This window comes from Phyllobates terribilis, unplaced genomic scaffold (genome assembly GCF_046119375.1).
Source record: "Phyllobates terribilis strain yellow unplaced genomic scaffold, ASM4611937v1 Scaffold_7__3_contigs__length_470593459, whole genome shotgun sequence".
Taxonomy (NCBI): Eukaryota; Metazoa; Chordata; class Amphibia; order Anura; family Dendrobatidae; genus Phyllobates; species Phyllobates terribilis.
Genome location: NW_027362767.1, coordinates 304257189 through 304273892, shown reverse-complemented (window position 1 = coordinate 304273892; position 16704 = coordinate 304257189).

The following is a 16704-nucleotide window of genomic DNA, read 5'->3' as shown; positions in this document are numbered from 1 at the left end:
TTGTCCACTACTTTTATATTGATGGCCTATCATTAGGATAGGTCATCAATGTCTGATTAGCCAGGGTCCAACACCCGGCACCCCCGCCAAACAGTTGTTAGCGGTGCTGGCTGCGGCCGCCGATTGGAAGTACTTACTTGCTGAGCTGGCAGTCTACTTGTAGTGGCCGCTGCAAGGTACTACACATCTGCCTCCTATTAAAATCAATAGGAGGCGGATGTGCAGTACCCTGCAGCCGCTACTAAAAGTAGACGGCCAGCTCGCAAAGTAAGCACTTACAGCCGGTGGACGCCGCCTCCGGTACCAATAACAGCTGATCAGCGGGGGTGCAAGGTGTCAGACCCCAGCCAATCAGACATTGATGGCCTATCCTTAAAATGTAAAAGTAGTGGACAACCTCTTTAAGCCTGTAATACTGGACCTTATATTGAATAAGTCACTCAGGAATTTGCAAGAGGACAACATTTTTGATCCATCCAGGCTTCTGAAGCTACATAGGTGATACGACCGCTATATTGTATCAATAGATCAGTAGGAACAAATAAAATAAACTCAAAATCTCTATAAGGATAGTTTCACACGAGTAGAAAAAATCGTTCATGCGGAAAAAAACAGAAAAGAAAACAGACAGAAAATTCTCGATATACCAAATTTGACATTGACCCCTGTTGAACGTGTCCCTTTGTCCTGAGAGTTCTTAAGGAGATTTGATGAGTGGCGTAGACTCATACTAGATCCGAGGAGGCATACTAAATTATGGGTTCACCCTTTAGTGAGTCAACGGGTATCTAAAGGACACTTCCACCGCCTATATGCAGAGTTTCCAGCACCCTTACAAATATGCGGATTGCGACATTCATTAGGATGCTGTGTCCTTGCCTTAGTTTCAAAATATTAATATGAGACGTATTTTGGCTGAAGAGTGACTTTTTGTCACCATGAAGTATGTTTTTAATACCACATTTTATTTCCAACGTCTCCTTTAAGCCTGTTCTTTTCATTGTTTAACCTTTTTCTTGACCGTTCTCATTAATTAGACCAGTCAGTTATATTTAGTATTCTGGTGGGGCTCATTTTTTAACAGATGTGCTGCAGCCCTCCCTTTATGAGTGTTATGGCTTCCTCACAAGCTCGGCGTCCAATCGGAGGCTTCAATACGCGCGCATGCGCGGTGGAACTTCCGGGACGCCGACCGCTGTGGGTAACGCGGTATGGGCGACGGGAGCGCGCTATAACACACACCGGTGATATGGACAGGGATTGGTACTAATCAAGCCTTATTAGGCAACATTATTGTGTGGTACTGGTGATTTGCCAGACCCTCCTGCCCATTAAGATGAGGGGCTATTTAATAATTAGCCTGCACTATGTCTTAATACCCCCTGAGGAAGCAATATACGCGACACGCGCGTTGGGGTGCTGGATAATGTGGTAGCCTTTAACATGGCACATGGTTGGTAATACAATGTTCTATCTGAATATAATATGTCTACTATATACCTGAATATAATATGCTAACTATTTGCTATGGTATATAAATGCTTAATATAGCACTGCATTGGGATGCAGGACAGTGTGGCAATCTATATGGTTGATCAGACAATGTTCTATCAAATATAATTAACTGATCTCTACCATGGTATATATTTGTTGACTAAACAGTGTATAGAATATTATGATGTATACAACCTAATTTTTAAAAAAACTTAGAAGGATTTCTTTGTTTAAAATGAATCTATATGTGATATGATGATCTAATTATTGTTCTGATTTGGGACACTTGACCTGTGACCCTCTATATTTCTAATTAATTATTGCTTTGATTCAAGACATCTAACGTGTAACCTTCTATATTCTTATGTGTATAACCATTGAGACTTATGGCTATTTATATGTCTTAGGCTATATATATATACCACATTGCCCGGAAGGTTTTTAAATGTTTTTATGGGCATAATGAAGAATTTTTAAAGATACTATCACTTTTCTGCTTGCTGTGATTTAATAAAAGTACTGATTAAATACGAATGAATATGATTACTTTATATAATATATTTTTGATATCAAAAAAGGAGATACATTAATAGATATTGAGTTTTGGGGGTAACTCCTTATAACACAATTAATGGATCTATATATCCATTTTTCTCTAATTTCCTCACAAGCTTGCCTGTGTCTGGGTGCATGTAGTTCCTCTACCAAGGTGTGGTGGACAATCTGTTCTGCTTGGCCCCATAAATGTAAGGAGTATGATGTGCCTTCACTTTCCGCTTCTATCTGATTGTTTTGGGTGCCCATGTCTTCTTGTGGCTATTTACATTCGTAGTCTTTGTTTTGTAAGTTGACAATGCTTTGAGACACATTCATGCATGGTTTTCCTCTCTCCTAAATGATATCTTGAGCTGACCGGGCCCCATATAATTCCCATGTGTGTGTATACCAATTGCTGCTTGTCTACCTATCATCCATTTCTTCCATACAATTGTAGCAATATTGAAGTGAATATTACATCAACATTTTCGCATACGAGTGATATTCGTGACATCACATGTCCGTGATTTTTCGCAGACCGGGCAGTCCACAAAAAACCCTCGAGACATGTCCAATTTTGATATGAGGTTCAAATCAACAATGCACATCTATGGGTCCATTCAAAAAATTGGACTGCACTTGAATTCCATCCGAGTGTGATTAAATTTTCTTGGACTGTCATTTAAGTGAAGGTGAAGAAACATTTTCTCCATGTGAAGTGACCGCGGGCAAGGCCGCGCGTTGGTATCCATGATCTGGCCCAGCAAGATCCCCACACACAGACTCTATCTTGATAACCGTATCTTTACTTGTATATATTTTTAACACAGAAAAAAAAAAACAATAAATGACAACCGTAAATGTTCACAGTAATAACGTGTACTTATAAGCTGACCCTCACTGTCCCTACTCACAAGTTACCAGTCCTTTACTCCAGAAGGATGTGTCCCCCGTCGCAGGCCTGTCTGTCTTTGCAGGAAGGGGTCCCAGCCGAAGAAGACAGGAACAACAAATTTCACTGAAAGAAAGGAATACTTCGGCCTCTCGCCAGAGGTCCCGCTTACAGTCTCTCTGATCCGGATAGCAGCTTTTGTGGATTCCCTTATGTAGTCAACACTCCAGTAGCAGGGAGTGTAACAGCTGAATCCTTCAGCAGTGCAGAAGCTGGGGAAGGCTCTGAGGATAAGGTGTCAGATAAAAGAAATCACGCTGAGAGTCTCTTCTGCGCCACACAAGAGGACCTGCACACCGTCCTGGCTCTTTTCACAGCCAACAACAGACTCTGCGCGCTTTTTCCTGCTTCTCACTCTGGTCACGTGACTCTCTAGGGCGGGACACAGGAGACTCAGTCTTTTTCTCTGTCATCACACCCTGCGCAGGTGCAACCTCTAGCCACAAGGTGGCAGCACCATCCTGCATAATCATTTCTGTCACAGGCTCTATTTCAATTATCACAGAACAGCCAGAGCCTGCCAGCTCACTACATGCCCCCCCACTCAAAGGTTGGCAGTCCCTGTCAACGACCGGCTCCAGGGCGGCAATGGCTGTGGATGTGACAGGGGGTGGCTGGGAAGAGGGCCACACATATTGGTCTCTGTAGGACTGTCCTGGAGGTACCCCTGCAGTGGTCCTCGTTGTCCGCCTAATGGGTTGGATCCCCTCTCTCCGATCAGTCACCCCACTCTCTTTCCTAGTAAACATGTCAGTAGAGGAGGTAATCGGTTCAAGTGCGTCAGTCGGGCGGACAGGGGTAGGCATGCATTCAATCTCTACATCCCCGGGGTCAGTGTCTCCGACAGTATTAGTGATATCCATCTCTCTAGGTATCACAGTAGGGGAGTCAGGCTGGGAACGGCAGGGGCGCAATATATTACGGTGCAAAGTTCGGATGCTGCCGCTGTCTTCGCCCTGCACTCGATAGACGGGGCCACCGGGGTACAGCTGTCCAATTACTCGATAGACTTCGGTCTCCCACTTGGGACGGAGTTTCCCTTGCGGTTTCTTTATACGGACTAGGACCATTTGACCTACATTCAGTGAGTCCTCTTGTACCGGAAGTGGGTCAGCGTGCACTTGATCCTGGATTTGTCGGCCTACTAGCCGGTAGACAGTCTCCTTTCTCTGGCGGTGTGTTTGTAGCCAGGAAGGATAGGTACCACAGGTATCTTCTTCGGAGCTAGACAGTTGCAACTCATGGATGTCTTTGCCTGGACGACAAAAGAGAAGGGTGTATGGGGTGTATCCGGTGACGAAATGGACCTGATTATTATAGGCCCACAGCAGTTCCGGGAGGAATCGAGGCCAGTCGGGCTTTTTGTCTTCAGCCAAAGTCCGGATCAGTTGTAAGAGGGTCCAGTTAAAGCGTTCACACGCGCCATTCCCTTGTGGATGGTAAGGGGTGGTCCTGGACTTCTTGATTCCATACATCCGTTGGAGTTCTTCAATGACTCGCCCTTCGAAACAAGCCCCCTGATCAGAGTGTAGCCGCTCCGGACACCCGTAGACCCGAACGAATTGCTGACAGATGGCCTGTGCAGCTGATTCAGCAGTCTGATCCTTGGTAGCAACAGCGACGGCGAATTTCGTGAAGTGGTCCACCATCACCAGACAGTACTGGTAGCCACTATTCGCCATTCCGATCAACAGATAGTCCACCATCAACAGCTCGAGGGGCCTCGACGTCTTAATAGTCTGGACGGGGGCACGCTGCTCCGCGGACTTGTGGAATTCACAGGTACGGCATCCTTGACAGATGTTTTCAACCAGCTTACGGAGCCCCCGGACAAAAAATGAACTGCTGGGTTTATGCCGAAGTGGCCGTTCCTCCTGTGAGCTTCGCCCACCATCTCATGGGCCAACTGCACTGGGACGACAATCTGCAAACACTCCTCCAGCATATGGGATAGAAGGTCCCTGCGACACAGGACTCCATCTTTCACGATCAGCCGATCCCATTGGGCGAGCAGAGCCAAGGCTCCGGTCGATAGTCGGGCTCTCACTTCGGAAGGCGGTTTCTCTTGTTTATTCACATACTGTTTCAGTAAGACGTGCTCGGGATCTCAATCTTGAAGCTTGGCCCATTCTTGCTGGGACAGGGGAGAACCCACCACGGCTTCAATCCCTCCTACCCCATACTGGCGGCGATCTTCTATTTGCTTTGCGAGCCGGGCAAAGTCAGGCATCTCATCTTCCTCCAACTCTTCATCCCGGTCCTCCACTGGCAGGGATGATGTCACTCTAGACAGGCTGTCAGCATTCTGATTCTCGTTCCCCGCTCTGTATTTAATTTTGTACTGGAATTTAGAGAGCCTGGCCATCCAGCGCTGTTCCATTGCCCCTAGTTTGGCATTCTCTAGGTGGGCAAGAGGATTGTTGTCTGTCATGACCAGCACCTCCGCTCCTGTCAGATAGCCGGCAAATTTCTCCGTCACAGCCCAAGTCAGAGCCAAGAGTTCCAAGCGGAAGGAGCTGGAGTTGACGGGATTCTTTTCGGTATCACGGAGAGACCTACTGGCATAGGCTATCACGCGTTCTTTATGATCTTGAACTTGAGAGAGGACCGCCCCTAGGCCTTGAAGGCTGGCGTCGGTGTGCAACTGGAACGGTAATGTGTAATCTGCATACGCCAGAACAGGGGGTGATGTTAGAGCAGCCTTAAGTGCCTGAAAGGATTTTTCTCGGTCAGGCCCCCAACTGATGCGTTGTCCTCTGGGACTGTTCGCGGTCCCTTGGAGAACCTCATGCAGTGGTTCAGCAAGCCGAGCAAAGTCCTTGACAAACCGACGGTAGTAACCTGCCAGTCCCAGAAAAGCCCGGACTTCTTTGACGGTAGTTGGCTGCAGCCACTCTTGAACGGCTGCTATCTTCTCGGGAGAGGGCTGGACACCTTCGGCCGAGATCCGGTGACCCAAGTAGTCGATTTCCTGCTGGAACAGATGGCACTTGCTGGGCTTCAACTTCAAGCCGTGTCCCCTCAAGCGCTGGAACACTTGGCCAAGCTTGTGAAGATGATCCTCAAGGGTGGCGCAGTATACCACGATGTCGTCAAGGTATATCAGCGTAAACTCAAAGTTGAAGTCCCCCAGACAGCGTTCCATCAGTCTCTGAAAGGTCCCCGGTGCGTTATTCAAGCCAAACGGCATCCGGTCGAACTCATACAGGCCCATGGGAAGGATGAAGGCGGTCTTTTCCCTGTCCTTCTCACTCATTGGAACCTGCCAATATCCACTGGCCAGGTCTAAGGACGAAAAATATTTGGCCTTCTTCAGGGCGGTCAGTGACTCTTCGATCCGGGGAAGTGGATATGAGTCCCGGATAATGCAAGCGTTCAGCCTACGGTAGTCCACGCAAAATCTCAGGGAACCATCTTTCTTTTTGACTATCACCACGGGTGCAGCCCACGGGCTCTGGCTTTCACGTACCACTCCGGTGCGTAGCATGGATTCTAACAGGCTTTTCACCTCCTGGTATTGCTGAGGTGGTATCTGCCTGTACCTCTCGCGGATAGGGGGGGTGTCGCCCGTGGGTATCTCGTGCTGGATACTGGTGGTACACCCAAAGTCTGCGTCATGATTTGCAAAGGAGTCTTGGTGTTCCCGCAGGAGTTCCTCCACTTGAGACACTTCTTGTTTGGTGTATTGAGATGTGTCTAGCCTTACTTTTTCCCGTAGTTTTCGCCCAATGTCTTCATCGTCTACTTGGGCATTTATGGCTTGGACGGTTACCATCCAGTCGCCTTCTGTAGACGGGGTGAATTCTAGGGGTCCAATGGGATTCACTTCCGTGGGAAGAGCATATACCCGGGCAAGTTGAGTGCCGGCTTCAAGGGCTAGGCCTACGTCTGCGGTGTTGTTTAACCTGACAGGGACTCTCCCGTTCCTCACGACGGCTAGAGTGCGAGCAACTAGTGGGTTTAGCTTACCCCCACTTGGGGTCCTCGGCTCGATCAACACTTCAATCCCCTCAAGTTGTCGGTGGGTGTTAAGGGGTAAGGAAATGACTGTCTCTTTTTCAGCGGGCAAAGTAATCCGGGTACGGCGTGGCACCGTAATGGCGGCTAGGGGTAGTTTTTCCTCTGCCATCTGTTGAAGTCCAACGGTCCGGATTACGCGCTGGAAAGCCAGACGAGTCGGCTTATGTTTGGTGACTTTCTGCCAGTATTTGGGTCCTTTTCTTGTCAACAGCATAAGATCCAGGTCTTTCAAGATGTTCATTCCAACTATCACTGGGGTCTCGGAGCCGATACCTTCCTTGACGATGACGATCCCTCGTTTCCCTAAGTCCTGCCCGCAGGCCTTTGTGTCCATCCAAGCAACTCCGGTCACTGGAATGGGTAGATTATTAGCCACAATAATCTTAATGGTGGTGTCTGGGTCACGAGCAGTTCTTGGTTTGAGGTAATTTTCGTAAAACTGTTCAGAGATCGTGGTCACTTGTGACCCAGTTTCGATCAGTCCCTGTACGGCAATTCCTTCCATGACAACTTCAAGTGTCGGGCTACTCGAGGCAAGAGCACTCCGCCATCAGCTCTGTTTTTCCACACCCCTCTCCTTGGCCTCCCCTGCTGCGTGAGCCTCAGCTGCAGGGGTGTCTAGTTTAACGGCGGCCATTGTGATGAGGCCCGGCGTGGTAGCTCTGCTTGTGGATATGGCTGGGGTTCCATTCGCTGGTCTGATCGAAATTCCCTTCGCTGGGGCAACTGAGGGTTTGTTCGTTGGTGCGACGGAGATTTTTGCGGAAGGAAGTGTTGAAGACAACGATTTGCCCTATGGCGAGGATCACCGCATGACCAGCACTGTCCCACGGGATGACTAGGCTGTATTCGCTGGTCTCCCTGTCGGTCTAATGTTAACTGTAATATCTGTTTCTGTAAGTCTGCTACCATCTGTTTCAGGTCTTCCGTGTCACTGTTCGGATTTTTAATGTCAGATATGGATCTGCACGCAGCACCTGGAATCCCCACATCCATGACGGGTCCCCTTGAACGTTTTATGGCTTCCTGTTTGACTTCAGCAAAAGTAAGAGTCGGCATCATCCGGATCAAGTCCTGTAACGTGCAGTTAAGATACTGGTCTCTCAGTCCTATTACAAATTGGTCTCTCAGTAGCAGGTCACGAGGAGCCATACCAGCTAGTTGTTCCCCTTTTCCACAGGCTTGTTCAAGGAGTACCTGAAGGGCGTTCGCATATTGGGGAATATACTCCCATTCATGCTGCGTCTCTCTAAAGAACATGTGTCGCAGTGTTCCCTGGTATGTGGTCGGCCCATAGGTGTTCTCCAGCACCCGCACCAAATCATCCACTGTACGCTGGCCCCTAGCCGTCTCCAGTCTGACTGTCGTCCATGTCTCCCCCTCTAGCGTCAGTACCGCCATTTCTGCCAAGGTCTTAGGGTCAATATTATACATTTCCCCCAGTATCCGGACTTGTTCCGTCCACTCTGGTACAGGGTAGTTTCGTCCGCCAAATTTCCTGACCTGATTCACAATAGACACCGTCCAGGCTTTCTGACTGTACACGTGGCCTGGGTGGGAATTTTGTTGGTCACAGATCCTGCCGACTACGCCAGATGAAGTGACCGCGGGCAAGGCCGCGCGTTGGTATCCATGATCTGGCCCAGCAAGATCCCCACACACAGACTCTATCTTGATAACCGTATCTTTACTTGTATACATTTTTAACACAGCAGGAAAAAAAACAATAAATGACAACCGTAAATGTTCACAGTAATAACGTGTACATATAAGCTGACCCTCACTGTCCCTACTCACACGTTACCAGTCCTTTGCTCCAGAAGGATGTGTCCCCCGTCGCAGGCCTGTCTGTCTTTGCAGGAAGGGGTCCCAGCCGAAGAAGACAGGAGCAACAAATTTCACTGAAAGAAAGGAATACTTCGGCCTCTCGCCAGAGGTCCCGCTTACAGTCTCTCTGATCCGGATAGCAGCTTTTGTGGATTCCCTTATGTAGACCACACTCCAGTAGCAGGGAGTGTAACAGCTGAATCCTTCAGCAGTGCAGAAGCTGGGGAAGGCTCTGAGGATAAGGTGTCAGATAAAAGAAATCATGTTGAGAGTCTCTTCTGCGCCACACACGAGGACCTGCACACCGTCCTGTCTCTTTTCACAGACAACAACAGACTCTTCGCACGCTTTTTCCTGCTTCTCACTCTGGTCACGTGACTCTCTAGGGCGGGACACAGGAGACTCAGTCTTTTTCTCTGTCATCACACCCTGCGCAGGTGCAACCTCTGGCCACAAGGTGGCAGCACCATCCTGCGTAATCATTTCTGTCACAGGCTCTATTTCAATTATCACAGAACAGCCAGAGCCTGCCAGCTCACTACACATGTACAAGGAAAACTGATGGCACTCACATCACACTCTGCTCAAATCTTGATCAAAATTATTGGTCCATTTTTCTCATATGTGAGAAAAATGGATGTCTGAATGAGGCCTAACAGTTACTATCTGTTCAATACCGATGCATATAAGCACGACTTCCACTGTTCATCCGTTATTCCCAAGGACTCTGCATTAACCCCTAAATTACCCACCCGATTCCACATATTTTTCAATTGTCTATTTAAAAAACAGATTTAAACTAAACCGTTAACATTGTGTTAAGCACTTTAAATATTTATATGTTCTAAGAACAGTTTTCATTTTTCAATTAATTCTTTTTTTCATTCAAGGCCTTTTTTCAGAAGACCCCCCTGGGATTTTTTGTTTTTCCAGAAAAAAAAATTATGGCCCTAGGAAATCCTAGATGAAAAAATAATATAAAAAAAAAATAGTCTTGGGGGGGAAAAGTAAAGTTATGGAAATTTACTAAAACCATTAAAAAGGAAAAAAAAATAGGTTAAATATGATGATTATTGTATTGCTAAATATGATTGGCTGTTTGCAATTTAATGAGCAATGTTACAAGTACATTTCAGAAAAGCGGAGAAGTGGAATGAGTGCACCATCAGGTTTATTTGAAGCTTGATTTAAAAGAAAACTTTGGCAGGGAAAATAGAACTTGGCTGTTGACAATTTTACTTTACTGCAGCCTGGATGTATTTACTTTGGACAGTGAAAGTAAAATTCTAATTTAAAGTTTAGACTTTAAAGGAGTTGTCTCATTTAAAAAATGGTTATTTTTAATGTTTACTAGGAAATTCTCAGCTAATACAAGGGGACCCCTATTCAAAACTGTCACCTTTTGGCAACAGAAGAGCTAAAAGCAAAAAGTTGCTATAAAGAGAAATTTTTACTCTTGTCCTGTTGTGGCCTTGCCTGGCCTGTCCCTACCTTGCATGGGCGGCCTACTAATTTCAATTGGACCAGTACAACTGGTCGCAATGTTCCATCACATATTACGGCTGATTGCTAATGGTCAGCAAGAGAACATTTTGTTATCCGCTGATCAATAAAGAATCCTTTTAATAAAAAAGGATAGCAGATATTCCCTTAAATTGCTAGACCTTGCTTAGAGTTTGCAAATGAAGAGGAAGGTCTACATTTTTGTTATTATTATAACACATTCTAAATTAGCACTAATTCCAGGGAGCTGTAAATATGAAAATAAATAATAATCACAACAAGCAAAATAAACACAAGCTTAACAAATGGAAGCCTAATACAGAAGTAGAGAAGACATTTGCCACCAGGGCTTACAATCTAGAGGGTATGTGGTAAGAGACAGTGACAGAAGCTGCTCATAAAGTAGTGTAATGGAAGGATTACTGTAATTTGTAAGCTTGATTTACAGATTGTTTCTGGTGGTGGGAGAAAGTTTGTTGCAGCAGAGTTAAGAGTAGAGATGAGCGTTGTTCTACTCGAACTGTTCGCCAATCTCAAATTCGAGCTGTTTTGGGCGGTGTTCGAGCCGTTCGGCGAACACGAACAATTTGAGAAAAATTCGGCTGTTCGAGGTTATGTTCGATAACTGTTCGTGCACCAAAATCATAACTGGATTTTTTCTCAGTAATGATGAAAATTAATGTTAATACGCAGTTTGAGTGTACAGCGGGGTGGGGGGAGGGGCAGGGGATGGATCTCTGCAGGAACAATGAAGATCTCCATTTTTTTTTCTCTTTCCCGCATTTGCAGTGGGGAGGTGCAATCTGTCAGCCTATCAGCAGCGCACACACGGAGCGAAGTGCTTTTTTTCACACAAGCAAGGGCATGTGTCATTGGCAGTGTATGTCACATGTCCTTGCCCTATAAGACCAAGCCATTTTCCCCGTCGCCACCATTTTCTCACTGCTTCAGCTGCGTGTTAGACGGCACCGCTGTTGCTGTGTGCGCTATACCTTGTTAATTTCAAGCCAATTTTCGCACAAATATACAGATAGCTTGGGAGTAGGGAATAGTTGTGATTGCAGTCCTTTTAAGGACTAGGTTACAGCATTTCCTACGACTTTTATCAGGGAGGTCTGTGCTCTTAAATAGATCGGTTGTGGGAGTAAAGACTAATTGTAATTGCAGTCCTTTTCAGGACTAGGTTACATCAGTTCCTATCAGTTTTTGCCAGGCAGGTCTGTGCCAGTGCTGTGCAAGTTTTTTTCACAGCATTTGGCTGAATCTAGCAAAGCTAATCCTTTTTGGCCTATTGCAGAGTGTGTTAGTCAGTGGAGTAGCCTATCTGTGTTGCAAGATATACCACCTGTGTATAGAATACCAATTTTTTTACTGCACCTAGTGAAGTAAAATCTTTTGGGCATAGCATCATTCTATTAGTCCATCTATACTGACCTCCATCAGGTTGCAAATTAAAACTAATTTTTATCTGCATCTACAGTACCTCTGAAAAAATATTTGGGCTTCTAGCAGTGTGTGGGACTTGTTCTATTAGTCCATCTATACTGACCTCCATCAGGTTGCAAACTGAATATATTTTTTTCTGCATCTACCTATGAAAAAATATTGGGCTTCTAGCTGTGTGTGGGTCTTGTTCTATTAATCCATCTATACTGACCTCCATCAGGTTGCAAACTGAATATATTTTTTTCGGCATCTACCTCTGAAAAAATATTTGGCCTTCTAGTAGTGTGTCGGACTTTCTCTATTAGTCCATCTATACTGACCTCCATCAGGTTGAAAATTAAAACTAATTTTTATCTGCATCTACAGTACCTCTGAAAAAATATTTGGGCTTCTAGCAGTGTGTGGGACTTGTTCTATTAGTCCATCTATACTGACCTCCATCAGGTTGCAAACTGAATATATTTTTTTCTGCATCTACCTCTGAAAAAATATTCGGCTTCTAGCTGTGTGTGGGTCTTGTTCTATTAATCCATCTATACTGACCTCCATCAGGTTGCAAACTTAATATATTTTTTTCGGCATCTACCTCTGAAAAAATATTTGGCCTTCTAGTAGTGTGTCGGACTTTCTCTATTAGTCCATCTATACTGACCTCCATCAGGTTGCAAATTAAAACAAATTTTTATCTGCATCTACAGTACCTCTGAAAAAATATTTGGGCTTCTAGCAGTGTGTGGGACTTGTTCTATTAGTCCATCTATACTGACCTCCATCAGGTTGCAAACTGAATATAGTTTTTTCTGCATCTACCTCTAAAAAAATATTGGGCTTCTAGCTGTGTGTGGGTCTTGTTCTATTAATCCATCTATACTGACCTCCATCAGGTTGCAAACTGAATATATTTTTTTCTGCATCTATCTCTGAAAAAATATTTGGCCTTCTAGTAGTATGTCGGACTTTCTCTATTAGTCCATCTATACTGACCTCCATCAGGTTGCAAACTGAATATGATTTTTTTCTGCATCTAGCTCTGAAAAAATATTTGGCCTTCTAGTAGTGTGTCGGACTTTCTCTATTAGTCCATCTATACTGACCTCCATCAGGTTGCAAATTAAAACTAATTTTTATCTGCATCTACAGTACCTCTGAAAAAATATTTGGGCTTCTAGCAGTGTGTGGGACTTGTTCTATTAGTCCATCTATACTGACCTCCATCAGGTTGCAAACTGAATATATTTTTTTCTGCATCTACCTCTGAAAAAATATTGGGCTTCTAGCTGTGTGTGGGTCTCGTTCTATTAATCCATCTATACTGACCTCCATCAGGTTGCAAACTGAATATATTTTTTTCTGCATCTACCTCTGAAAAAATATTTGGCCTTCTAGTAGTGTGTCGGACTTTCTCTATTAGTCCATCTATACTGACCTCCATCAGGTTGCAAATTAAAAATAATTTTTATCTGCATCTACAGTACCTCTGAAAAAATATTTGGGCTTCTAGCTGTGTGCGGGACTTGTTGTATTAGCCCATCTATACTGACCTCCATCAGGTTGCAAACTGAATATATTTTTTTCTGCATCTACCTCTGAAAAAATATTGGGCTTCTAGCTGTGTGTGGGTCTTGTTCTATTAATCCATCTATACTGACCTCCATCAGGTTGCAAACTGAATATATTTTTTTCTGCATCTACCTCTGAAAAAATATTTGGCCTTCTAGTAGTGTGTCGGACTTTCTCTATTAGTCCATCTATACTGACCTCCATCAGGTTGCAAATTAAAACTAATTTTTATCTGCATCTACAGTACCTCTGAAAAAATATTTGGGCTTCTAGCAGTGTGTGGGACTTGTTCTATTAGTCCATCTATACTGACCTCCATCAGGTTGCAAACTGAATATAGTTTTTTCTGCATCTACCTCTGAAAAAATATTGGGCTTCTAGCTGTGTGTGGGTCTTGTTCTATTAATCCATCTATACTGACCTCCATCAGGTTGCAAACTGAATATATTTTTTTCTGCATCTACCTCTGAAAAAATATTTGGCCTTCTAGTAGTGTGTCGGACTTTCTCTATTAGTCCATCTATACTGACCTCCATCAGGTTGCAAATTCAAAATAATTTTTTTCTGCATCTAACCCAGCCAATAGTTTTGGCCTAATACCACAGTTTGGCCACTCAGCTCTGCTCGGTTACCATCCATTGTTTTTTTGTGCAAACAACTCCAGAGTTGTGAATTAGTTAACCACCAAAATGAGTGGAAAAAGGCCTGCTGCTGGTGGAAAGGGGAATAGGCGTGTTGGGAAGGGGAAAAAAGGTTGTGTCCGTGGGGTAGGTGTTAAAGCAACAGTAACATCTGCAGAAGAAAGACCATCTTCCAGCCAAACTAAAATGTCTACTTCTTTTAGCGGACAATGTGATAAGATCCCTTTCTTACGGCCACGCCAATCGCTACAAATTCCAGATGAGGCACAAAAACAGCAGGTGCTTCAACGGATATCAAGTGCTCCTTTAAGTGGGCTCTCCTCCACATCAACTTCAACATCACAAATACTCCAGTCCTCAAAGGTGTCACCCAAATCGCACTTGCTTCCTCACAGCTCCCAAATCTCCAGCTGCCCGTCTGAGTATGAGGTAGAACAGATGGTTGAGTCTGCAGAGCTGTTTACTCATACTATAGCCTGGGAATCAGAGGTCGACTCCAGCGCTTTTGTGAATCCAGACGAGGAAATGATCTGCACTGATGCCCAGAATCTTTATGAGTCGGATCCAGGACCAGACGCAGAAGGTTCTGACCATAATGTAGACCCTCATTCCCAAACTGTAACTCCTGTTGGTGGAGACAATGAGGAAGACGATGATAAGACTCAAATACCTGATTGGAGCGACAACTTTAGTTTTTTGTCAGGGCAGGAACAGGTTGGCTCTGAGGACGACGGGTGTGATAACGCACAGGGTGATGATGATGAGGTCGGAGATCCCACTTACTGTCAACCCACAGTCAGCCAAGAGATGAGGTCAGCAGAGGAGGTGGAGGAGGATGCTAGTGACGACGAGGTCAGGTTGCGCCTTCCTGGACAGAGACGTAGTACTGGAAGCACGTCAACAACTGCATCCTCAAACACAACTCTGCCTCTCACCACAATTCGTGGTGGCTCTTCAGGTCGCATGGGTGCTAAGCCTTGCATAGCCTGGGCATTTTTTCAGATCGATAAAGATGTCCCAACTCGTGTTATCTGTAACATTTGTCAGCAAAAGCTAAGTAGAGGCCAAAAAATACATAGTTTGAGTACTTCATGCATGAACCGGCACATGGACATGAAGCATAAGTTGCAGTGGGAAGCTCAGTGTGCTACAATGCGGCCTAGCCGGCCGGGCCAACCACCGTCTGCCATATCTTGTGCATCCGCGGCCTCTTCATCCTCTGTGACTGGGGGGACAGCAGTCACACCTGTTTTGGGGCGCAGACCTGCCACCTCTTTACCCGCAACAGCCAGCGTGATTGGCAGGTCATCATTTTCTTTGGAGGTGGTAACACCAGCTGGTGTTGAGCGCTTTCCGACATCGATAGCACCACCTTTGGATCAAGGCAACCTAACATGTCCGCCTGCATCTTCCTCACAGACCGGCAGTTTGCCGGGGACACCCTTATCAACCCCGTCTAAGCACAATAGCCAGCCCTCGGTCCCTCAGATGTGGACAAGTAAAAGACCATTTCCTCCTAGCCATGAGAAAGCTAAGAGGTTGAATTTCACCATCTGCAAGCTCTTGGCTACAGAAATGCTGCCTTTCCGCCTGGTGGACACAGAGGATTTTCGAGACCTTATGTCCGTCGCAGTGCCCCAGTACCAGATGCCCAGTCGGCAGTACTTCTCAAAGAAAGGTGTGCCTGCGCTCCACCAGCATGTCGCACACAACATCACCGCTTCTTTGAGAAACTCTGTGTGTGACAGGGTGCATTTCACCACAGACACTTGGACGAGTAGGCATGGACAGGGGCGTTACATGTCGCTGACTGGGCACTGGGTAACTATGGTGCCAGCAGGACAAGGGGCTGCTGTCCAAGTCTTGCCGTCCCCACGAGTTGTGCGTCAATCCTCTTTATGTCAAAGTTCCTCCACTGCTTCTGCCTCCTCAACCTCCTCTCGGTCTTCTACCTGCACCCAAAGCCTGTCTGGTCATGCCACAAGCTTTCTAACTGCGCAGAAGGGATCCTGCACACCTCCTTACTATGCTGGCAGTAGGGCTCAACGTCATCAGGCGGTTTTTACATTGAAATGTCTGGGAAATGTGAGTCACACAGCTGAGGAGTTGTGGTCAGCTCTGGAGAACCAATTTCATGAATGGTTGTCTCCACTGGACCTGAAACCAGGGAAGGCCGTGTGCGACAATGCTGCAAACCTGGGTGCGGCCCTTCGCCGGGGCAATGTCACACACGTGCCTTGTATGGCTCACGTGTTGAACCTGGTTGTCCAGCAATTTTTAGCCCACTATCCCAGACTAGATGGCCTTCTGCAGAGGGCACGGTCGCTGTGTGCTCACTTCCGCCGTTCGCATCCTGCAGCTCAGCGACTTACATCTCTACAGAAGTCGTTGGGCCTGCCACTTCACCGGCTAAAATGCGATGTGCCTACCCGGTGGAATTCAACTCTGCACATGTTGCAGCGACTGTGGCAGCACCGACAAGCCCTGGTGCAATACGTTCTGACATATAGCCTGGGCCAACGAGATTCAGAGTTGGGGCAAATCACGCTGGAGGAGTGGTCTCAGATCAGGGACCTATGCACCCTTCTGCACAGTTTTGAAATGGCGACGAAGATGTTTAGTGCTGACGATGCCATTATCAGCATGACTATTCCGGTGATTTACATGCTGGAGCACATGTTAAACAGAATTCGGAGTCAGGTGGTGGCACAAGAGGAGGTGGAG